The sequence below is a fragment of the Symphalangus syndactylus genome, chromosome 3 (genome assembly GCF_028878055.3).
Source record: "Symphalangus syndactylus isolate Jambi chromosome 3, NHGRI_mSymSyn1-v2.1_pri, whole genome shotgun sequence".
Taxonomy (NCBI): Eukaryota; Metazoa; Chordata; class Mammalia; order Primates; family Hylobatidae; genus Symphalangus; species Symphalangus syndactylus.
Window position 1 is genome coordinate 32,750,976 of NC_072425.2, and position 21,899 is coordinate 32,772,874.

At 41.8% G+C, this 21,899-nt stretch overlaps 1 protein-coding gene across 1 annotated transcript in view; it reads left to right on the forward strand.

The window, feature by feature from the left end:
• The first annotated feature begins 2,666 nt into the window (after positions 1–2,666).
• Positions 2,667–21,899, forward strand: part of SUSD1 (sushi domain containing 1) — a 180,932-nt gene continuing 161,699 nt past the window's right edge. The window contains exon 1 of the mRNA XM_055271447.2: positions 2,667–2,710. The gene's annotated coding sequence lies outside the window, so the exon portion shown is untranslated. The remainder of the gene's footprint in view (positions 2,711–21,899) is intronic.

Sequence of the window (21,899 nt, forward strand, 5' to 3'; positions counted from 1 at the left end):
TCTCTTAAAATTTTTCTGTGTTCTTGTCTGTACTTTGGGTTTCCCTTTGTCTTACCTGTAATTCTAATGATGTCCTATTTTCTTTTCTTTTCCATAGCCATCCATCTAAACGTGTCATGGTTAGAGAATAGCGAGCACATATTCAAACAATGTTCAAAATGGGAAAAACACAAAATCTACTAACTGTTTCTGTCTTCATTTAGGAATAATTCTCATTTTGAGGAGCAAAGTGCTTTCCTAATCTTCCTGTGATGTACCTTGTCTGGCACCGCCCCGTAATGCAGGGGCATGGTAGCATGCTTTCTTGCTTACACGCTCACTCTCCTTTTTCTTTCTCTCTTTCTCCCCATATGTGCAGTGCCAAACTACAGTTGGAACACTATTTCCAGTTTTGTTCAGTATTTGGCTTCCCTACCGCATTAGTATACATACACTTTGAGACACAAGGTGTGATCTCAAACCAAATTTGTGTCCTTTTTAAAAAGATAACACAGATGACAGCTGATGCTACATTCCTTTTCCTTAGACAAACGTTTTACTTCTCAGATCTTTAAAGAATTGCTGGATTGTAGAAGTCTAGACTTAGCATTCATTGTATATTTTAGTCTCCTGGAAGTAGGAATTTAGTCTGAATGGAATAGAAAATTAGGTAATCACTACTAATCTTTGCTGGCTTACGTGTAAAATCTGTGGTCTCCATAAATACTAGAAAAATAGGTATTTTTGCATGAGGCGTTTTTATCAGGAAAAGATAAAATAACTGTATGACTATATGAGGCTTTTATAAACTCGATTGACTGTAAAATGCTTATTTACTCAGCAGAGGGGTTATAACCATCATTAAGTCATGCAATGACCCAAGAGACCACCTAGTTCAATTTCCAGTTAACAGCAAGGAAGCCCAGGTCTCTGTGACTTGGTCCAGTGCACTCTATTGCACCCAGGTGTTGCAGTTTCATACTTCCAAGTGCTGCTAAGGTATGATCTTGAAGATCTGTACACAGTATTGGAGTGCTTATGTTTTCTCCTAAAAGCCACACAATCATACCTCATTGCAACGTAAAGACGTTGAGTAAGTGGTGAGAGTGTTTCTGATGAAGGGTAAAAATGCCTTATCTACTTCTGAAAATTTTTTAAATGTCATTTCACATTTTAAATTTGAGAAAACTAACAAAAAATGTAGTTACTGTTTGTATGAGTTTGCTAGGGCTGCCATAAAAAAGTCCCGCAGACTGGGTGGCTTAGACACCAGAAATGAGTTTCTCACAGTTCCTGGAGGCTCGCAGGCCACGATCAATGTGTCAGCAGTGTTGATTTCTTCCATTGCCTTTCCTTGGTTTGTAGATAGCTGTCTTTTCATTGTGCCTTCCACAAGCTCTCTCTTCTGAGTGTGTCTGTGTCCTAATCTCTTCTTATAAGGACATCAGTCAAAGATTAGGGCTTACTGATATTATCTCATTTTACCCTAATTTTTTTTTTTGAGACGGAATCTCGCTCTGTCGCCCATGCTGAAGTGCAGTGTCGCTATCTCGGCTTACTGCAAGCTCCGCCCCCCAGGTTCATGCCATTCTCCTGCCTCAGCCTCCTGAGTAGCTGGGATTACAGGCGCCCGCCACCTCGCCCAGCTAATTTTTTGTATTTTTAATAGAGACGGGGTTTCGCCATGTTAGCCAAGATGGTCTCGATCTCCTGACCTCGTGATCCGCCCGCCTCGGCCTCCCAAAGTGCTGGGTTCTTTAAAGAGTCTGTCTCTGCGGTTACATTCTGCGATTCTGGGGATTAGAACTTCAACGTAGGAATTTGGGGTAGGGGACACAAAATTCACCCCCATAGCTCTGTTTTATTCATTCAGTTCACCGAGTACTGATTGTACCAGCACTTGAGCTAGGCGTTGGGAAAAATACAGAGTTAAGCACGTGGTAACTTACCTTTTAGAAATGTGTAATGTAGTAGAAATGTCAGCCTAAATCCACAAATAAAACACATTACTTTTGAACTCCTGCCTTCAATAGGAATCCCCAAAAATGGATCATGAGGCCTCTCTGAGGCACTTCTCAGAATACATATGGCTATAACTATCCTACAGCTAGTTGTGAATATGTAGGAATATAGACCCTGCCGTAATTTCTCCTTTTTACTCTTAGAGATAAATAGCCATATCAGAGCAATGATTATTTCTAAGACAAATGCCATTACTTAAAGAACAGTTGTAGAAATAAGAGGACATCATCAAACAAGCTGTGCCCAATATTTAATGTCTAACATTTGTGATAAATGAACTGGGATGCCGGGTTAGGTATACTTAGGAGTGATAGACCTATTTGTAATCTTACTGTTTCTACATCAAAGCTTTTTTTCCTGTTGTCTATTTCAACCTATAATGGGAATTCATCACTTTCCTTTATGTGTTTTTTATCAAAACAATTTATGCTGAAGTGATAAAACTCTAGTAGTAATTTTGCTGGAATTACCACGTTCTGGAACCACTGGGTTCTGATGTAGAGTTTCCAACTCTACTAGTATAAAGAAACCAGAAAAGTAATGATTCTAATGTTCCTAGCAGATTCATATGTCTATTTTTTTATTTTTCTTTCTGTTTTTGTTTTGTTTTGAGACAGAGTCTCACTGTGTTGCCCAGGCTGAAGCAGCCTCAAACTCCTGGGCTCAAGCCTTCCTTCTGCCTCAGGCTCCCAAGTAGGTGGGACTACAGGTATGTGCCTGGCTGTTTTTTACTTGTTACTTTTGTAGAAACTGAATCTCACTTTGTTCCTTAGGATAGTCTTGAACTCTTGGGCTCAGGCGATCCTCCCTTCTCAGATCACAGTAGGAAGCACTGGGATTAGAGGGGTGAGCCACTGTGCCCAGCCTTCTCAATTTTTTTATCCCTATATTTGTTCTAAGGATATAGACAGGGTAACAGGAAAAACTCAGTATTTCTTTTGGAATAAATTGCCCTCTGATCACTTGATAAGCATCTCTATCATTATTCTGTGCCTAAAATTAGAGAATTATCTGCTTAGTCCTTATTCCTGCAGAATAGAAATGTCACATTCTAACCTGTTAAGAGATTGTCTTCAAAATAAAACTGCTATTAACTACATTAATGTTAAACAAAGTACACTTTAGGGCAAAGGGCATTATTAGGGATAGATTTCATAATGATAGAGTTCTATAGTAGAATATAGTAATGCAACTGAACGAAATGAAGCTCATTCCACTACATGGAAGAATCTCACAGATGTGATGGTGAACAAAGGAAGCCATGCACAAACACTTACTGTATAATTTTATGTATATCAAGTTCAGAAACAGGATAGTTACCTTTGGGAAGGAGGTAATTGAGAGAGTATGAGGAGGGGTTTCTGGTATCTGGTTAATGTACGTTGTACCAGTTACCCAGGAGTGTTTTAAAAATTATTATAATTGAGCAAGGAGCTATCAACCAATTCTTTTCTTAAGTCAGCAGATTATTCTAGCCAATAAGTAAGGCCCTCTTATAAAGAACCCAAGATACCATGGACTGAGTTTCAACGTGAAACTCTCCTACATATGCATATATTGCATTTTCCTGACCATGGCATATCTGTAGGAAAAATATTTCACTGACCAAAAAAAACAAAAAAACAGGTTTTCAAGTAAATTTTACCCTTCCAAACAGTTTTACATCCAACTAGATTCAGAAAGATTTAATTAATGTGTTTTAGTTTTGGTTTTGCCGTTGTGACTGATCTGGTGAGCTATTTGACATCTAAACCCCTAATATATTTCCCTTCTGTTTTTTGAGACAGGGTCTCACTGTGTTGGCAAGGCTGAGTGCAGTGGGGCCATCAACAGCTCACTGCAGCCAACCTCCCAGACTCAAAGCAATCATCCCATCTCAGCCTCCCAAGTAGTAGCTGGGACTGTAGGCACCCACCGCCACATCCATCTAATTTTTTATTTTTTGTAGAGACGAGTTCTCAGTATGTTGCTCAGGCTAGTCTCGAACTCCTGGACACAAGCAATCCTACCCCCACTCAGCCTCTTGAAATGCTGAGATAACAGGAGTGTGCCACTGCACCTGGCCTCCTAATATATTTTATCAAAAGAAGCCAGAAAGACCTATCTAGATCTCTAGCATCCTAAGAGAGGACTTTATAAAAGTTTTTTGTTTTTTGTTTTTTTTTTTTGAGACGGAGTCTTGCTCCATCACCCAGGCTGGAGTGCAGTGGCACAATCTTGGCTCACTACAACCTCTGCCTCCCTGGTTCAAGCAGTTCTCCTGCCTCACCCTCCCAAGTAGCTGGGATTACAGGCATGAGCCACCATGCCCAGCTAATTTTTGTATTTTTTAGTAGAAACAGGGTTTCACCATGCTGGCCAGGGTGGTCTCGAACTCTTGACCTCAAGTGATCCACCTGCCTTGGCCTCCCAAAGTGCTAGGATTACAGGCATGAGCCACTGCCCGGCCAAAAGTTAAGATTTGTAATACACAAGTATTACTATGATGAACTCCCATATACCCAGTAGCCAACTGCAACTAGTGGCCAATTTTGTTTAATCTGTTCTTCACCCCACTCCTAGGATTACTTTTAGTTTTTCATTTTTGTTTTTTGAGACGGAGTCTCTCGTTGCCCAGGCTGGAGTGCAGTGGTGTGGTCTTGGCTCACTGCAGCCTCCGCCTCCCGGGTTCAAGCAATTCTGCCGCAGCCTCCTGAGTAGCTGGCACGCACCACCACACCTGGCTATCCTAGGATTTCTTTTAAATCCCAGTCATCATATAATTTCATCTGTAAACATTTCAGTATAGAAGTCCATACATACATTGCAGTTGATAAAGGCTTTTACAGGTTCCCTCTCCATCTTTTTTTTTGTAATTTATTTGTTGAAGAAACAGCTCTTTGAATTTTGCCAATTACATGTAAATCGAGAAGAGCTCATTTAGATTTTGTTTTCCTCTCTTCTTTCTCCCTGCCTCCCCTTCCCCCCACCTTTTTTTTTTTTATAAGAATACTTCATTGATGGCATTGGATACTTCCATGATGTGGCTTTTCTTTTGATGGCAGTATGCATTGATCATTGCCTAGATCCATTAATTTTTAGGGACTGCAAGATGGTAAAGCTGTAATTCTAATTCCTTTTGCTTATATTAGTTGGATTTCTTCTATATAAGAGAAACTCCCATATCAACTATTTCATTACCTTGAGGTACAGCTTCTATAGAAAAGGCAAAATAAATGCTTGGGTTTTTTTTGTTTCCTATTCTTCTCCAAAAGTTTGCCTTTTTCTAAAGCCTGTTTTTATGGAAACACAAACGTTTGTAAAAATAGAAAGACTGATATAATGAAACTTTGTTTCTGTCACTTAACTTACATGATTCATATTCTGCGTTGTGTCTTCTATACTCCTGCCCGTCTCCTTTTCTACTGGGTAGATTATTAACTCTTAATTTATATAGTAGTTTTCAAATGTATTGGTTAAAGTTTGTAATGTTTTTAAATCTCTGCCTTATCAGTAATTATATTTTCTTGTTTTTGGAGGGATGAGGTCTTGCTGTGTTTCCCAGGCTGGTCTCAAACTCCTGGCCTTCTAAAGTGCTGAGTATGCAGAAGTGAGCCACTGCACTCGGCCTATACCCATTTATATTTATTATTTATTTACTTATTATTTGAGACAGAGTCTTGCTCTCATCCAGGCTAGAGTGCAGTGGCACGATCTCAGCTCACTGCAATGTCCGTCTCCCAGGCTCAAGCAATTCTTGTGCCTCAGTCTCCCAAGTAGTTGGGATTACAGGCATGTGCCACCACGCCTGGCTAATTTTTGTGTTTTTAGTAGAGACAGGGTTTCACCTTGTTGGCTAGGCTGGTCTCGAACTCCTGGCCTCAAGTGATCCGCCCGCCGCAGCCTTGCAAAGTGCTGGGATTACAAACGTGAGCCGCTGCGCCTGGCCTGTAATATCCATATTACTGTCTTTCAGTTGTGCCTTTTCTCCTTTTCTTGAGCCATTTTGCAGAAGTAGTTTCAAATAACCTGTTTTTCATGTGTTTTGATCCTCCCCAATATTTGTTTTTTCATTTATTAGTGTTTCATTTTTAACTTTATTTTGTGCTGCTTTTATACTTCTTATTTTGTGTGACTTGATATGTTAATCATAGCTGTCTGCTTAGATTGCCCTATATATCCTATGAATTTTCAATGCACATTTATCCTTTCTGACAGAAACAGTGTATATGAACTTGAGAATGTAATGTAACTAGGTAGGAATAAAAACTTACTTAGGTAGGAATTACTTTGAAAAGAACACAAATGTCTGCAGCTATACTACCCTGACTGCACCTGATCTCATCTGGAAAAAATGCCAAGGTTTAGGATTGTCCTGATGGCTCCCTCACCCCCATGCCTCTTATTGCTATGCTTTATTGTGGGCTGATTTGACAGATATGTGCGTTGCCAGAGTATCCAAAGTTGTAAAAGTCTAGCCATGCCATCAAGGAACATTATAATAAAGATGGAAAGCACTGGTATGTCCTTTCTTAAGAGCAACATGGACTAGCTTACAAACTAAATCTAAATAATTTACTTGATTTTTTGAGCATCTAATGTTTTTAACCATCTCTCAATATGGTCCAAGAATAGTAGCTACCAGCCCCAGATTTTCTAGAACAGGCAGACTATCCTTGTATTTTCAGAACACTTCCAGCTTTTTTATTCAAAAAATAGTTCTTGGCTGGGCGCGGTGGCTGATGCCTGCAATTCCAGCACTTTGGGAGGCCAAGGCCAGCGGATCACCTGAGGTCAGGAGTTCAAAACCAGCCTGGCTAATATGGGTGAAACCCTGTCTCTACTAAAAATACAAAAAAAATTAGGCGTGGTGGCTCACATCTGTAGTCCCAACTACTTGGAAGGCTGAGGCAGGAGAACCGCTTGAACCCGGGAGTCGGAGTTTGCATTGAGCCAAGATCACACCACTGTACTCCAGCCTGGGTGACAGAGCGGGACTCTGTCATTTAAAAAAAAATGTTCCCAGGGCTGTAGAATTAACTGTTAGTTTGTGTGCTTGGTCTATGATGTTAGCTCACTGTAATAAGGGCATAAAGATTGAAGAGATTACAGGGTTCTAGTGACAACCCTTAAGAAGTAGGATCTTCTTTACAAGAAATAAAATACCCATGCAGAGACCAGCATACAGTAGATTGTCTCTTGAATATCTGCCATTTCCTTTCAGCTGGTAGGAGCTTCTGACGGAACCAGCCCCAAGTTCTTTCCCCTGGCAGTCCCCATGACAAAGCCACTGAGATAGACCATTATTGATAGAACCCTAGTGCTTGTAGTGACTTGGTGGCAGCTATTGCGTTAATACAGACCAACACCTTCTCTAAGCCAAGCTGCCATCTGATGAATGAAATACCCAGAGAGCTGAACATACACAGAAGGAAAATGGAGCCTTGCCTCAACCTACAAAAACATCTGTCTATATAGGGCTTCGGGAATTCAGTGACAAACTCCAACAGCACAACTGTATTTGTGTGTATGGATTCAAAGATCTATACCCTCCCCAAAGTTTATTGCCTCTGACCTGTACATTTTTGTGATAACCGTAACTTCTTCCGTCATGTTCCCCAGAAGCATAGATTGCCCATATATGGGCAGTCCCAAGGAGGCCAAAATAGTCCCGTATACATTGTTAGTTTACTAGGGCTACCATAACAAATTACATACAACAAACTGGGTGGCTTAAATAATAGATACTCATTTTCTCACAATTCTAGGGGTAGAAGTCTGAGATCAAGATGTCAGTTAGCAGGTTTGGTTTCTTCTGAGTCCTCTCCCATTGACTTGTAGATGGCCACCTTCTCCCTATGTTCTCATGTGGTTGGTTATCTTTTGGTCTGTGTGAGTCTGTGTCCCAATGTCCTCTTAAAGGATACCAGTTATATTGGAGTAGGGCCCGCCCATATGGCCTCATTGTACTTTACCTCTTTAAAAGCTCTATTCCCAAATACAGTCAGATTTTGAGGTGCTGTGGACTAGGGCTTTGGATTTGTCAGGGTTCTCCAGAGAGACAGAACCAGTAAGATAGAAAAATAAGTAGGTAGGTAGGTAGATACAATTGGTTCATGTGATTGTAGGGGCTGATAAGTCTTACAACAGGCCATCTGCAGGCTAGGGAAGCCAGTAGGCGGTGGCTCAGTCAAGTCTGAAGGCCTGAAAACCCAGGGAAGCCACTGGTCTAACTCTCAGTCCAAGGCCAAAGACCTGAGAACCCAGGGGGCTGCTGGTGCAAGTCCCAGAGTCCAAAGGGCAGAGAATCTGGAGTTCTGATGACCAACGACAGGAGATAAAATGGTGTCCTAGCTCTAGGAGAGAGAGGAAATTTGCCTTTCCTCTGCGCTTTTGTTCTATCCAGGCCCCTAGACAGGCTGCTGCAGCCAAGAACATCCCCTTACAGAGTGCTTTCTTCCTGAGAAAAGCAGAACCACAGCTTTTCTCATCCTGCCCATAGCCACCTGTTGCTGAGGCTCTCTTATTCCACCCAGACCCCACTCATGGACTGGAGGCTTCCTTAGGCATGACATGCTAAGATAATGGGGCCTTGGTCCTGGCTTGCGAGGTGGTGGTTCCATGGCAAGAGAGGCAAGCCGAGAGGACCCCAGCTGCTCTGCACTGACAGAGGCTCTCTCCTTACCCAAACTTTAGTCAGGCTTAGAAACTTTTTTTTCTTTTTTGAGACAGAGTCTCACTCTGTCACCCAGGCTGGCGTGCAGTGGCACAATCTCGGCTCACTGCCAGCTCCATCTCCCAGGTTCACCCCATTCTCCTGCCTCAGCCTCCCAAGTAGCTGGGACTACAGGCGCCTGCCACCACACCTGGCTAATTTTTGTATTTTTAGTAGAGACAGAGTTTCACCGTGTTAGCCAGGATGGTCTCGATCTCCTGACCTTTTGATCTGCCCGCCTCGGCCTCCCAAAGTGCTGGGATTACAGGTGTGAACCACTGCGCCTGGCCAGGCTTAGAAACTTTTTTAGACTAGGCCTCATTCTTGGACCTTGTCCTCAAGAGCCTGAATCCTGGCAGTTTAAAAAGAATCCCCTTGACCCTTTATATCTGATCACCCTGACCTGACTTAAGCAAGAATCCTGTTTGGTAAATGTAGCAAGAATTTTCCTTACCCTTCATTTCTGTCTCCTCTTAGTAATTTTCCATCTACTGACAACCCGTCTCCAACCTACTCCTTGCCTATAAATCCCTACTTGTTCCTCGTGAGTTTGTAATTGAGACTGATCTCTCCTATCTCAATAATCTTTTTATTTTTTTATTTTTATTTTTTGAGACAGAGTCTTGCTCTGTCACCCAGGCTGGAGTGCAGTAGTGCAATCTTGGCTCACTGCAACCTCCACCTCCTAGGTTCAAGTGATTCTCCTGCCTCAGCCTCCCAAGTAGCTGGGATTACAGGTGCCTGCCACCATGCCTGGCTAATTTTGTATTTTTAATAGAGACAGGGTTTTACTATGTTGGCCAGGCTGGTGTAGAACTTCTGACCTCAAGTGATCCACCCACCTCAGCCTCCCAGAATGCTGAGATTACAGGCGTGAGCCACTGCACCCAGCCTCAGTTATCTTGATATCTTGACACCTATCAGGATCATTCTGAATCAAGTCTTCTTTCTCATCTTAACAAGTGTCAGAATAATTTTTTCTTTAACACCTCGCTCACAATCAAGGGCTTAGCCCTTAAGAGTGGGGATGTCACTCAGAGAGAAGCTTACCATCGTTCCCTCCCCCATGTCCAGTGCCCTGGCTCAGAGATTGTGCCTGTGGGGAGAAACCTACCATAAAACAGATAGCTTTTCATCTCTTTCAGAAGGAATTTAGCTTATTGCAGCAGAGTGAAGAATTTCAAGTCTAAAAGCACTCTCAAGGTCAGTGAGGTGTGATAAAAGGCAACTGGGAGAATATTCAAGTTACAGGTTAAACTGTAGAAGGCTGGTTTGCAGGAGAGAACTGGGAATAAGCTGGAAGAGTCCTCCTGGGGTCAGAACAAAAATCAAACACTGACCTAAAAAATTGTTCAGTTGAAGAAGCCAGAATTCAGTTGTATAAATTCTAGAGCAATTTGTGCTCTTGGTACTGTCGAAAACACTAGAGCAATCATCTGATAATAGTGTGGTTTTAGCAGGTAGGTGGGGTCAGTGAAAAGAGGAGGAGAGACCCACCAAAACCACTGATTCCAGAATGACTGTGGGCATAGCCAGTGCTGTACCTCCTGAAGGAACAACATTAGTGGCTCAACACAGTTTTGGAGAAAATGGACTTCACTAAAATAATCCAGTCATTTACTACACAAATAAGCACATTATAATAAGCTCCAGAGAAGGGGGGGACCAGCAACCAGAGTTACTACAATATATGATTTTCAATATCTAGTTTTAAACCAAAAATTACAAAGCACAAGGAAACAGGAAAATACAACCCAAACAGCAGAAAAATAGCAGACAACAGAAATTGACTGTAAGAGGAACCAGATGTTGCATTTATCAGAAAAGACTTTAAAGTAGCCATTATGGACCTGTTCAAAGAACTAAAGGGAGCCATGATTAAAGAAGTAATTGAGGGTAGGATGACAATATCACATCAAGTAAGACAATATCAACAAAAATTTGAGATTATTAAAGGAGCCAAATGGAAATTACGGAGCTGAAAAGCACAATAACTGAAAAATTCACCAAAGGGCTCAACAATAGATTTGAACTGAGAATAAAGAATAACAGGCTAATAGAGATTAGAAACACTGAAGAACAGAGAGAAAAAAGAATGAAGAGAACCTTAGAAATGTGAGACACAGCATAGGATAAATGTCGAAAGTCAAAGACAATGAGGAAATCTTTAAGCAGCAAGAAAAAAATAACTCATTACTTACAAGGGAACCCTAGTAGAATTAGTGGCTGACTTAGCAGAAACAATGGAGGCCAAAAGATGGTGGGATAACATTCAAAGTGTCAGAGAAAGAAACTGTCAACCAAGAATCCTATTGCAGCAAAGCTGTGATTCAAAATGAAGATAAAATAAAGATTTCCCCAGAAAAAAACAGAGAATTTAATGTTCACCGCCCTTCTTTAGAAGAAATACTAAAGGAAGTTCAGGCTAAAAGCAAGTAACCTTACAGCCTTCTTGCACTTTGGAACACTAGACAGCACTGCAGCACTGCTCTTGGGGGCCATTGTAAACTGTGAAATCACCAAGAAAAATACAAAAAACCTGGCACTAAATAGACCACAAGAAGGACACTTGTTTACAGTATGAGAGCTGGTACAAGAGGTTTGTGTGTCACCTTGTTCAGCCTCAGCTGGGAACACGTATGTTGAGCAATTCAAATATTTTTGCCACTGTGTGCATGTTGCAAATGACCGTGAAAACACCTTAAGTGTTGATTTAAGAATTACAAACTTGGCTGGGCGCGGTGGCTCACGCTTGTAATCCCAGCACTTTGGGAGGCCGAGGTGGGCGGATCACGAGGTCAGGAGATCGAGACCACGGTGAAACCCCGTCTCTACTAAAAATACAAAAAATTAGCCGGGCATGGTGGCAGGCGCCTGTAGTCCCAGCTACTCGGAGAGGCTGAGGCAGGAGAATGGCGTGAACCCGGGAGGCGGAGCTTGCAGTGAGCCGAGATCGCGCCACTGCACTCCAGCCTGGGCGACAGATCGAGACTCCGTCTCAAAAAAAAAAAAAAAAAAGAATTACAAACTTCTAGCAAGTAGGAAAAATTCACAAATAAGGAATTGTGAATAATAAGAATTGATGGTATATCAAGAATAGTATTAAATATAAATGGCTTAAATCACCCAATTAAAAGAAATGGCTTGCCAAGGTAACTAACTTGATTTAGATTAAAACAAAACAAAACAACAGAAGAAGAGTGGAAGAAAAATTATAAGCCTTGTACAACCCCTCTGTTCCAGCTTCCAGGGGAAGCAGGAGTCTTCTCTGACCTGTAGTCGTATGCATATGCATATCCATATGGGTGGGATCAGGGAAGAGAGGACAGCATCCCTACTTTTCTGAGAACCCACTGAAAAGAGACCTGGGGCTTACAGTTCTGATTTGAACTCACTTGCCTTCAGAATCAGAAAGCATGTGTGGGCCAAAGCTGAATTTCCAATAATGCCTCTCCCTATAGAGCAACCACATGCTTTCTTCAAGAATGATGACATCTATCTAATGAGTAATGAATTAAAAAGGTATATTTTTAAATGCCGTTAAGGATTAAGTGAACTAAACATTGCCACACTCCATTGATAGAAGTATAAACTGGTACTATTTTTTTGGAAAGCAGCTGGTAATATTCAGTCATACCTTGGTATCCATGGGGTCTTGATTCCAGAACCCCCTGGGGTATGAAAATCACATGTTCAAGCTCCTCATATAAAATGGTATGGTGTTTGCATATACCTTACGTACATCCTCCTATGTACTTTATTTCTTTCACCTTCCAAAATTATGAATGTAATAGTAGCACATCAGAATGTAATAGAAAGGATTCCATTTAAGGTGGTTTTCCTTTTAAAGCACAGATTTTTTTTTTTTTTTTTTTTTTTCAGACAGTCTCACTCTGTCACCCAGGCTGGAGTACAGTGGTGCAGTCTTGGCTCACTGCAACCTCTGCCTCCCGGGTTCAAGTGATTCTTGTACCTCAGCCTCCTAAGTATCTGGGACTACAGGCATGTGCCACCAGGCCCAGCTAATTTTTGTGTGTGTATGTGTGTATGTTTTTAGTAGAGATGGGGTTTCACCATGTTGGCCAGGCTGGTCTTGAACTCCTGACCTCAAGTGATCTGCCCCCCGCCTCAGCCTCCCAAAGTTGTGAGATTAAAGGCGTAAGCCACTATGCCTGGCCAATCACAGATTTTTTTTTTAAATGGATCTCTTTAACCGTTCGTACATCAAAGCAGTAAACACACAAACATCCAGAGGAAAAAAATGAGGTTATAAAGTAGCCTAGCTCAGCACCCTTGTGAGTTTGCTGCAAGTCTACCAACATGGGCCTCATCTAGAAGGAATGCCCAGAGTCTGGGCTTGGTGCTGATTAGCCACACTCATATACTTTAAATCATCTCTAGACTATAATACCCAATACAATGTAAATGCTATGTAAGTAGTTGTTGTACTGTATTATTTAGGGAATAATCACAAGGAAGAAAGTGTGTATATGTTCAGTACGGATGCAGCCACCCATTTTTTTTCCCAAATACTTTTGATCTGCAGTTAATTTAATCCACAGACGTGGAACCCACAGATGTGAAGGGCCAACTGTATATCAAAAGCCAAAAAATATTCATCACCACATTGGTGTCAATAATGGAAAATTGGAAATGACTTTAAATATCCAGCAACTATTTCATCCAGCAATAAGAAACTGAATAATAATTATGTCTTTGTAATGGAAAACTAAGAAGCCTTTAAAAAATAATGTAAATCCCTTCATGACAAAAAACCCTCAAAAAACTAGGCATCAAAGGAACATACTTCAAAATAATAAGAGCCATCTATGACAAACCCATAGCCAACATCATACTGAACAGGCAGGAGCTGGAAGCATTCCGCTTAAGAACTGGAACAAGACAAGGATGCCCACTCTTACCCCTCCTATTCAACACACGGTACTAGCCAGAAGCAAAATCAGGGAAGAAAAAGAAAGAAAAGGCATCCAAATAGGAAAAGAAAGTTATCTCTCTTCACAGATAATGTGATTCCATACCTAGAAAACCCTAAAGATTCTGCCAAAAGGCTCCTAAATCTGATAAATGACTAAAGTTTCAGGATACAAAATCAATGTATGAGAAGTCAGTAGCATTTCTAAACACCAATAAGTTCAAGCTGAGAGCCAATTCAAGAATACAGTCTTATTTACAATAGACACACACACACAATACCTAGGAATACATCTAACCAAGGAGATGAAAGATCTCTAAAAGGAGAACTAAATAATAAACACTCAGCCAGGCACAGTGGCTCACGCCTATAATCCTAGCACTTCGGGAGAGTGAGGCAGGTGGATCGCTTGAGGCCAGGAGTTCAAGACCAGCCTGGCCAACATGGCAAAACCCTGTCTACTAAAAATACAAAAATTAGCGGGCCATGGTGGTGCACGCCTTAATCCCAGCTACTCGAGGCTGAGGCAGGAGAATCACTTGAACTCGGGAGGCAGAGGTTGCAGTGAGCCGAGATTTCACCACTGTACTGCAGCCTGGGTGACAGAGCAAGACCCCATCATCTCAAGAAAAGTCAAAACAAAAACCACTGCTGAAAGAAAGCACAGACGACAGAAACAGATGGAAAGACACTATGTGCATGGATTGGAAGAATCAATATCATTAAAATATCCATACTACCCAAAGCGATGTACAGATTCAGTGCTATTCATATCAAACTACCAATGTCATTTTCCACAGAATTAGAAAAAAATATTCCAAAATTCATATGGAACCTTAAAAAGCCTGAATAGCTAGAGAACAAAGCTGAAGGCATCATTTTAGTCAACTTCAAACTATACCACAAGGCTACAGTAACCAAAAAATATGGTAGAAAAACAGACACATAGGCCAATGGCACAGAATAGAGAACCCAGAAATAAAGCCACCCACCTACTACCAAAGGATCTTCAACAAAGTTGACGAAAATAAACAGGGGAAAGTGTTCCCTATTCAATAAATGGTGCTGGAATAACTGTCGATCCATATGCAGTAGAATGATACTGGATCCCTACATATTACCATATACAAAAATTAACTCTAGATGGATTAAAAGCTTAAATGTAAGACCTAAAACAAAAAAAATTCTAGAAGAAAACTTAGGAAACACCCTTTTGGATATCAAGCTGAAAAGCAATTGCAACAAAAACGAAAATTGACAAGTGGGAACCTAATTAAACAAAAGAGCTTCTGTACAGCAAAAGAAACTATCGAAAGAGTAAACAGACAACTTACTGAATGAGAGAAAATATTTTCAAACTATCCATCTGGCAAATGTGTAATATCTAGTATCTGTTAGGAAATTTAAAAATTCAACAAGCAAAAAACCCCATTAAAAAGTGGGTGAAGGACATGAACAGACACTTCTTAAAAGACATAAAAGTATCCAACAAATACTTGAAAAAATGCTCAACATCACTAATCATCAGAGGAATGTAAATCAAAACCACAATGAGATTCCATCTCACACAAGTCAGAATGGCTATTATTAAAAAGTCAAAAAATAACAGATGCTGATGAGGCTTCAGAGAAAAGGGAACACATACACTGTTGGTGGGAAGGTAAATTAGTGTAGCCACTGTGGAAAGCAGTTTGGAGGTTTCTCGAAGAACTGAAAGTAGAACTACCATTTGACCCAGCAATCCCATTATTAGGTATATACCCAAAGGAAAATCAGTTGTTCTACCAAAAACACACAGGCACTCGTATGTTCATCACAGCACTATTCACAATAGAAAAATCATGGAATCAATCTAGTTGTTCATTAACTGTGGATTGGATAAAGAAGATATGGAATATATACACCATGGGACACTACACATCCATAAAAATAATGAAATCATGCCCTTTGCAGTAAATGGAGGCAGCTGGAAGCCATTATCCTAAGCGAATTAACACAGAAGAAGAAAACTAAATACAGCATGTTCTCACTTATAAATGGGAGCTAAATATTAGGTACTCATGGACATAAAGATGGAAACAGTAGACACTGGGTATTATAAGAAGCAAAGAGGGAAGAATTGAAAAACTGTCTGTTGGGTACCATGCTCACTACCTCAGTGACAGGTTCAATCGCACCCCAAACCTCAGCATCATGCAATATACCCTTATAACAAACCTTCACATGTATCATGTATCCTTGAATCTAAAATAAAAGTAGAAAAAAAAAAGATGGCGGGGTGCAGTGGTTCATGCCTGTAATCCCAGCACTATGGGAGGCCAGGGTGGGAGGATTGCTTGAGCCCAGGAGTTTGAGACCAGCCTGGACTACATGGCAAAACCCCTTCTCTACAAAAAATACACCAAATTAGTCAGGCATGGTGGCACGCACCTGTAGTCCCAGCTACTTGGGAGGTTGAGGTAGGAGGATTGCTTGAACCTGGAAGGTCGAGCATGCAGTGAGCTGAGATTACACCACTGCACTCCAGCCTAGACAACAGAGTGAGACCCTGTCTAAAAAAGAAAAGAAGACCTTATAGAAAAATATTTCTTGAAATGGAGAAATATTTGCATGTGTATTGCTACTTGAAAAAAGATCATCAGTATATACATGGTTTTATATTTCAACTTTTTCTAGGTATGTATATAAGTATCAAAAATAGACTAAAAAGATCATAGACATTATTGGTTACTGCCTGAATATTCTTCTCCTATCTCCAACCCCACACCCCTGTTATGCCCTCTCTTGCTGGCAGAATGCTTATCCTTGGCTCAGCCATATGCTTGTAGAAGTTGACTCTATCCCTAACTCAGAGGGTAAATTTGATTAGTCTAATCCAAATGTTGTAGGTCAATTTCCCCTTAGTAGTGATTGGTTTAGGCATAGACACATGACATATGGGAGAATCTTCTCGGAAAGAAATGAACAGTCCTCTTTCTATGAATATTGAATCTTGATATAATGTCTAGAACTGCAACAGCCATCTTAAACCTTGAGGGTGGCAGAGAAGGGAGATGGAAAGATGGATCCTTGATGACTTTGGTGAACTACTGAATTAACCAATCCTGGAATGGCCCATCACTGACTCTTTGTAATGTGATATAATAAAATGTTCCATTGTTTGAACCATTTTGGGTTGGGTTTTCCATTTATTTACAATTGGAAGCATCCTAAATGATTCGAAGACGTTTTTGAAAATGTTAACAACGGCTATCTCTGAATGGTGAGATGATGGATTTTTTTGTGCTTTCCTGTATTTTCCAGTTTTTTCCATAACATGATTTTTTTTTGAAACAGAGTCTCACTCTGTTGCCCAGGCTGGTGTATAGTTGCACAATCTCAGCCCACTGCAGTCTTAACCTCCCAGGCTCAAGTGATCCTCCCATCTCAGTCCCAGGAGGAGCTGGGACTATAGTCGCACACCTCCATGCCTAGCTAATTTTTGCATTTTTTGTACAGTCAGGGTCTCACTTTGTTGCCCAGACTGGTCTCCAACTCCTGGGCTCAAGCAATCTGCCTGCCTTGGACTCCCAAAGTGCTGGGATTTTTTATAACAAAAAATATAGTAACTGTCTTTTGTCAGATTCATAAATGGGGCACTTGAGGCAATGGAATGAGGAAGGGGCAATGGCCATGGCCCATGAAGCCCAGAAAACCCTGGATATTCTGGGGAAAATAGATGCCTCCTCTTTGTTTTTTTTACAAATTTTCAATTTATAAATGGCTCTGAATTTACAAATATGCAGATCTGTCTTCTATCCACCTAGCCCAGGCCTTGTTACAATTCCCTTTCTGGACTACTGTTGGATGTTAAGGCATGTATAGTTTTGTCTGTTAACGAGTAGATCCTAATTGTTGAAATCATGGCCTAGAATCTGGGAGCCCTGGGGGATCTAGGCAGACCCCATGGCTAGGACCACAACCATCAGATTTGTTTGGTTTTGCTTTAGTGGCAAACGTTTCTGTTACCCAGGGCTAACTTGTATGTAGATAGTTCTAAACTCAGAAATATTCTTTTTTTGCCCACCCCCCACTGTCCTCAAAGCTTAGAGATTCTCCCAATGTAAATGCCACCTCCCAGCCTACGTTTTTATCTGATGATTCTAATTATGTAGTGACACCAAGACATTCAGCTCCCTTGCGACGACTGTTGCCTAGGCTTATTCAGTTTGGATGGCTTTTCCATCTCCATTTCTGCCTGAAGTAGTGGCTACAAAATCTGCAAATAGAAGCAGTGAATCAGAAGTGCTTTTCACTGCAAGTCACCGACACCCAATAACAGTGGCTTAAGCAATAAAGTGATTTGTATTTACATAAATTTTCCTGGTAGCAAGACCAGAGTGGGTGTGGCAGCTCCACAGTACTAACAAAGAGCTAGCTTTCTTGGATTTGACCACCTCACTGTCCTTAGCATTTGGTGTGTCCCCTCATGATTGCAAATGGCTGCCCCAGCTCTGGCATTTCATGCACATTCTAGACAAAAAAGAGGGAGAAAGGGCCCTGCCAGCTGTGTCTGCCCATCTCTCCATGTAAGTTTACGATCCTCCTTACAGCTCATGGGCCAGGACTGTGTTATATGGCCAGCTGCAAGGGAGGCTGGGAATGTATATAGCTTTTCCATGTCATTCCCAGCGTCACACTCTATGTTCCTTCAACTGGCAATACTTTAATGTAAGCCTTCTGATCACACCACACTGCTTTTCTTTTCTTTCCTTTTCTTTTTTTTTTTTTTCTGAGACAGAGTCTCGCTGTGTCGCCCAGGCTGGAGTGCAGTGGCAAGATCTCGGCTCACTGCAAGCTCCACCTCCTGGGTTCACGCCATTCTCCTGCCTCAGCCTCCCAAGTAGCTGGGACTACAGGTGCCCGCCACCACGCTGGGCTAATTTTTTTGTATTTTTAGTAGAGACGGGGTTTCACCGTGTTAGCCAGGATGATCTCGATCTCTTGACCTCGTGATCCACCCAACTCGGCCTCCCAAAGTGCTGGGATTACAGGTGTGTGCCCCAGCGCTCAGCCACCATGCTGCTTTTCATCTTGGCCTCTTCGCTCATGATTTTCTCATTGTCTGAATGTCCTTCTTCTCATTCATCCAGCTGCCTCCTACTCATTCTATGACACCTGCTCAGGTCTCCCCTCCTCTAGAAGCCTTCCGGATACCCCACACTGAAGTGGATAACCCTCCTACATATGCTCATAAAGCTTCATCCTAATCTATCCTGGAGCTTATTTTATTATAACTATTTGTAGTGGGCAATACACTCAGCTTATCTTAACAGGTTGTGTCGCTGGTTTGGAGAGACGGCTTTTGATGCTGCTTTTGCATAGAATATTCATTGTTTTTGCTTAGATTGTATTTTTATTTTAAGAGTCTAATAGAGACAATATAGACAGTCTATACACACACACCAAAATAATTCACTTCTTGGTAGCACCCATGTTTCCCCTCCACGAGGCCTGTGCCTAGTGTCCTCACGATTTCAGGAACCTGCTTTACCTGGACGAGCAATCCTGGATACCAAAGCACGTATGTTGAGTTCAGTTTAATTGTACACACATTTACTGGTGCCTGTTATGTGTTAGATTCTGTGTTGGGCACAGATTAACAAAGCATATCCTCTGCTCTTGAGTGCATAGTCTAATCAGGGAGGGACACATATGCAAATAGTTATAATAAAATGAGCCCCATGTCAGGATGGATTAGGATGAAGCGTTACAGGCATATATAGGAGGGGTATCCCCTTCAGTGTGGGGTATCAGGAAGTCTTCCTGGAGGAGGGGAAACCTGAGTGGGTGTCATAGAATAAGTAAGAGTAGGCTGGATGAATGAGAGGGAGGACATTCAGACAATGGGCAAATCATGAGCGAAGATGCCAAGATGAAAAACAGCGTGGTGGCCAGGCACAGTGGCTCATGCCTGTAATCCCAGCACTTTGGTGGCCGAGGTGGGCAGATCATTTGAAGTCAAGAGTTCGACACCAGCCTGGGCAACATGATGAAACCCCATCTCTACTAAAAACACAAAAATTAGCCGTGCGTGGTGGCACATGCCTGTAATCCCAGCTACTCGGGAGGCTGAGGCAGGAGAATCGCTTGAACCCAGGAGGCAGAGGTTGCAGTGAGCCAAGATCCCATCACTGCACTCCGGCCTGGATGGTAGAGCAAGACTCAGTCTAAAAAAAAAAAAAAAAGCATCGTGGTGTGAGCAGAGGACTCGCATTGAAGTATTGCCAGTTGAAGGAGCATAAAGTGTGGTGCTAGGAATGACATGAGATGAAGCCCAAAACGGGTGGAGCCACATCAGGGCAGGCCTTAAAGGGCAGGCAGTTCAGGAAGTGTCAATTCTCTATCTTGTACACAGCAGAGAGCCATAAAAGAGCTTTAACCTGTGCTGTCTAATATGGTTGTCTAACATGGCTTACTGAGCACTTGAAATGTGGCTGCTCCAAATTCGGATGTGCTGTAAGTGTAAAATAAACACTGAGTTCCAAGACTTTAGTACAAAAGAAAGAATGTGAAATATATCAGTAATAACCTTTCCTATTGATTACACACTGGAATGACAATGCTTTAGTATATTGGGTTAAGTAAAATATATTATTAAAAATAATTCCACCTGTTTTAAAAAAGGTGGCTGCTAGAAAATTTAAAAGTCTATATGACGCTCAAATTTGTGTCTGACCTTATGTGTCTATTGGAAAGTGCTGCTTTAAACCACTGGAGGAAGACAGAAGAGTGCAGTGGTCAAGAGCATGATTTCTGAAGCCAGACTGCCTGGGTTCAAATCCTAGCTCTACCACTTAAGAACTGTGTGATCCTAGGCCGGGTGCGGTGGCTCATGCCTGTAATCCCAGCACTTTGGGAGGCTGAGGTGGGCGGATCACGAGGTCAAGAGATCGAGACCATCCTGGCCAACATGGTGAAACCCTGTCTCTACTAAAAATACAAAAATTAGCTGGGCATGGTAGTGCTCACCTGTAGTCCCAGCTACTCAGGAGGCTAAGGCAGGAGAATCGCTTGAACCCAGGAGGCAGAGGTTGCAGTGAGCCGAGATCATACCACTGCACTCCAACCTGGCGACAGAGTGAGACTCTGTCTCAAAAAAAAAAAAAAAAAAAAAGAACTGTGTGATCCTGGGCCTATTTCTTGGCTTCTTGGTGTATTAATTTGCTGGGGCTGCTATAACAAAGTACCACAGACTGGGTGGCTTAAACAACAGACACTTACTATCTCATAGTTCTGGAGGCTGAAAGTCCTGGGTCAAGGTGTTGGCAGGGGTGGTGTCTTCCGAGCCCTCTACTTGGCATGCAGATGGCTGTCTTCTTGCTGTGGTCTCACGTGGCCTTTTCTCTCTGTGTATGTGCATACCTGGTGTCTCTCCCTCTTTTTATAAGAACGTCAGTCCTATTAGATTAAGACCCCTCTCTCTCTTTTTTTTTTTTTTTTCCGGAGACAGAGTCTGGCTCTATCGCCCAGGCTGGAGTGCAGTGGTGCAGTCTCGGCTCACTGCAACCTCCGCCTCCTGGGTTCAAGCGATTCTCCTGCCTCAGCCTCCCAAGTAGCTGGGATTATAGGCACCCACCACCACGCCTGGCTAATTTTTTTTATATTTTCAGTAGAGATGGGGTTTCACTGTGTTAGCCAGGCTGACCTCAGGTGATCCACCCGCTTCTGCTTCCCAAAGTGCTGAGATGATAAGCGTGAGCCACTGCACCTGGCCAGAACCCACTCTTATGACCTCATTTTACCTTAGTTTCTTCTTTAAAGGGCCTGTCTCCAAATGCAGTCACATGGTGGGTGAGGGCTTCAACATAGGAAGTTTCAAGGGACACAATTCAGTCCATAGCACTTGGTGCCTTGGTAACTTCTTTATAAAATGGAGATCATAATAAAATATTTCTTATGAAGTTGTCGTGAGGAATAAATGAGTTGCTATATATGAAGCTCTTAGAATGGTGCCTGGCACACAATAAATGTTATCCAAAAGTTATGCATTATTGAACAGTTATCTAACAGTCTGGGTCCTCAAATTTTATGTTTGACCTTCATTCCCCATAAGGAGAAGACCCAGAAGCTCTGAATTTTCCTTGAGGGTAGACAATTCCCTTTCCCGGGAATTCCCAAGGATGTAGCCTTGATACAGAGATGAAGGCAGAGAATGCAGTGGGGAGAAAGGTTGCCATGTTCCTTTGGTCCTGCCCCAAAAGATAATTGTCTCAGCTAGTTTTTTTTTTT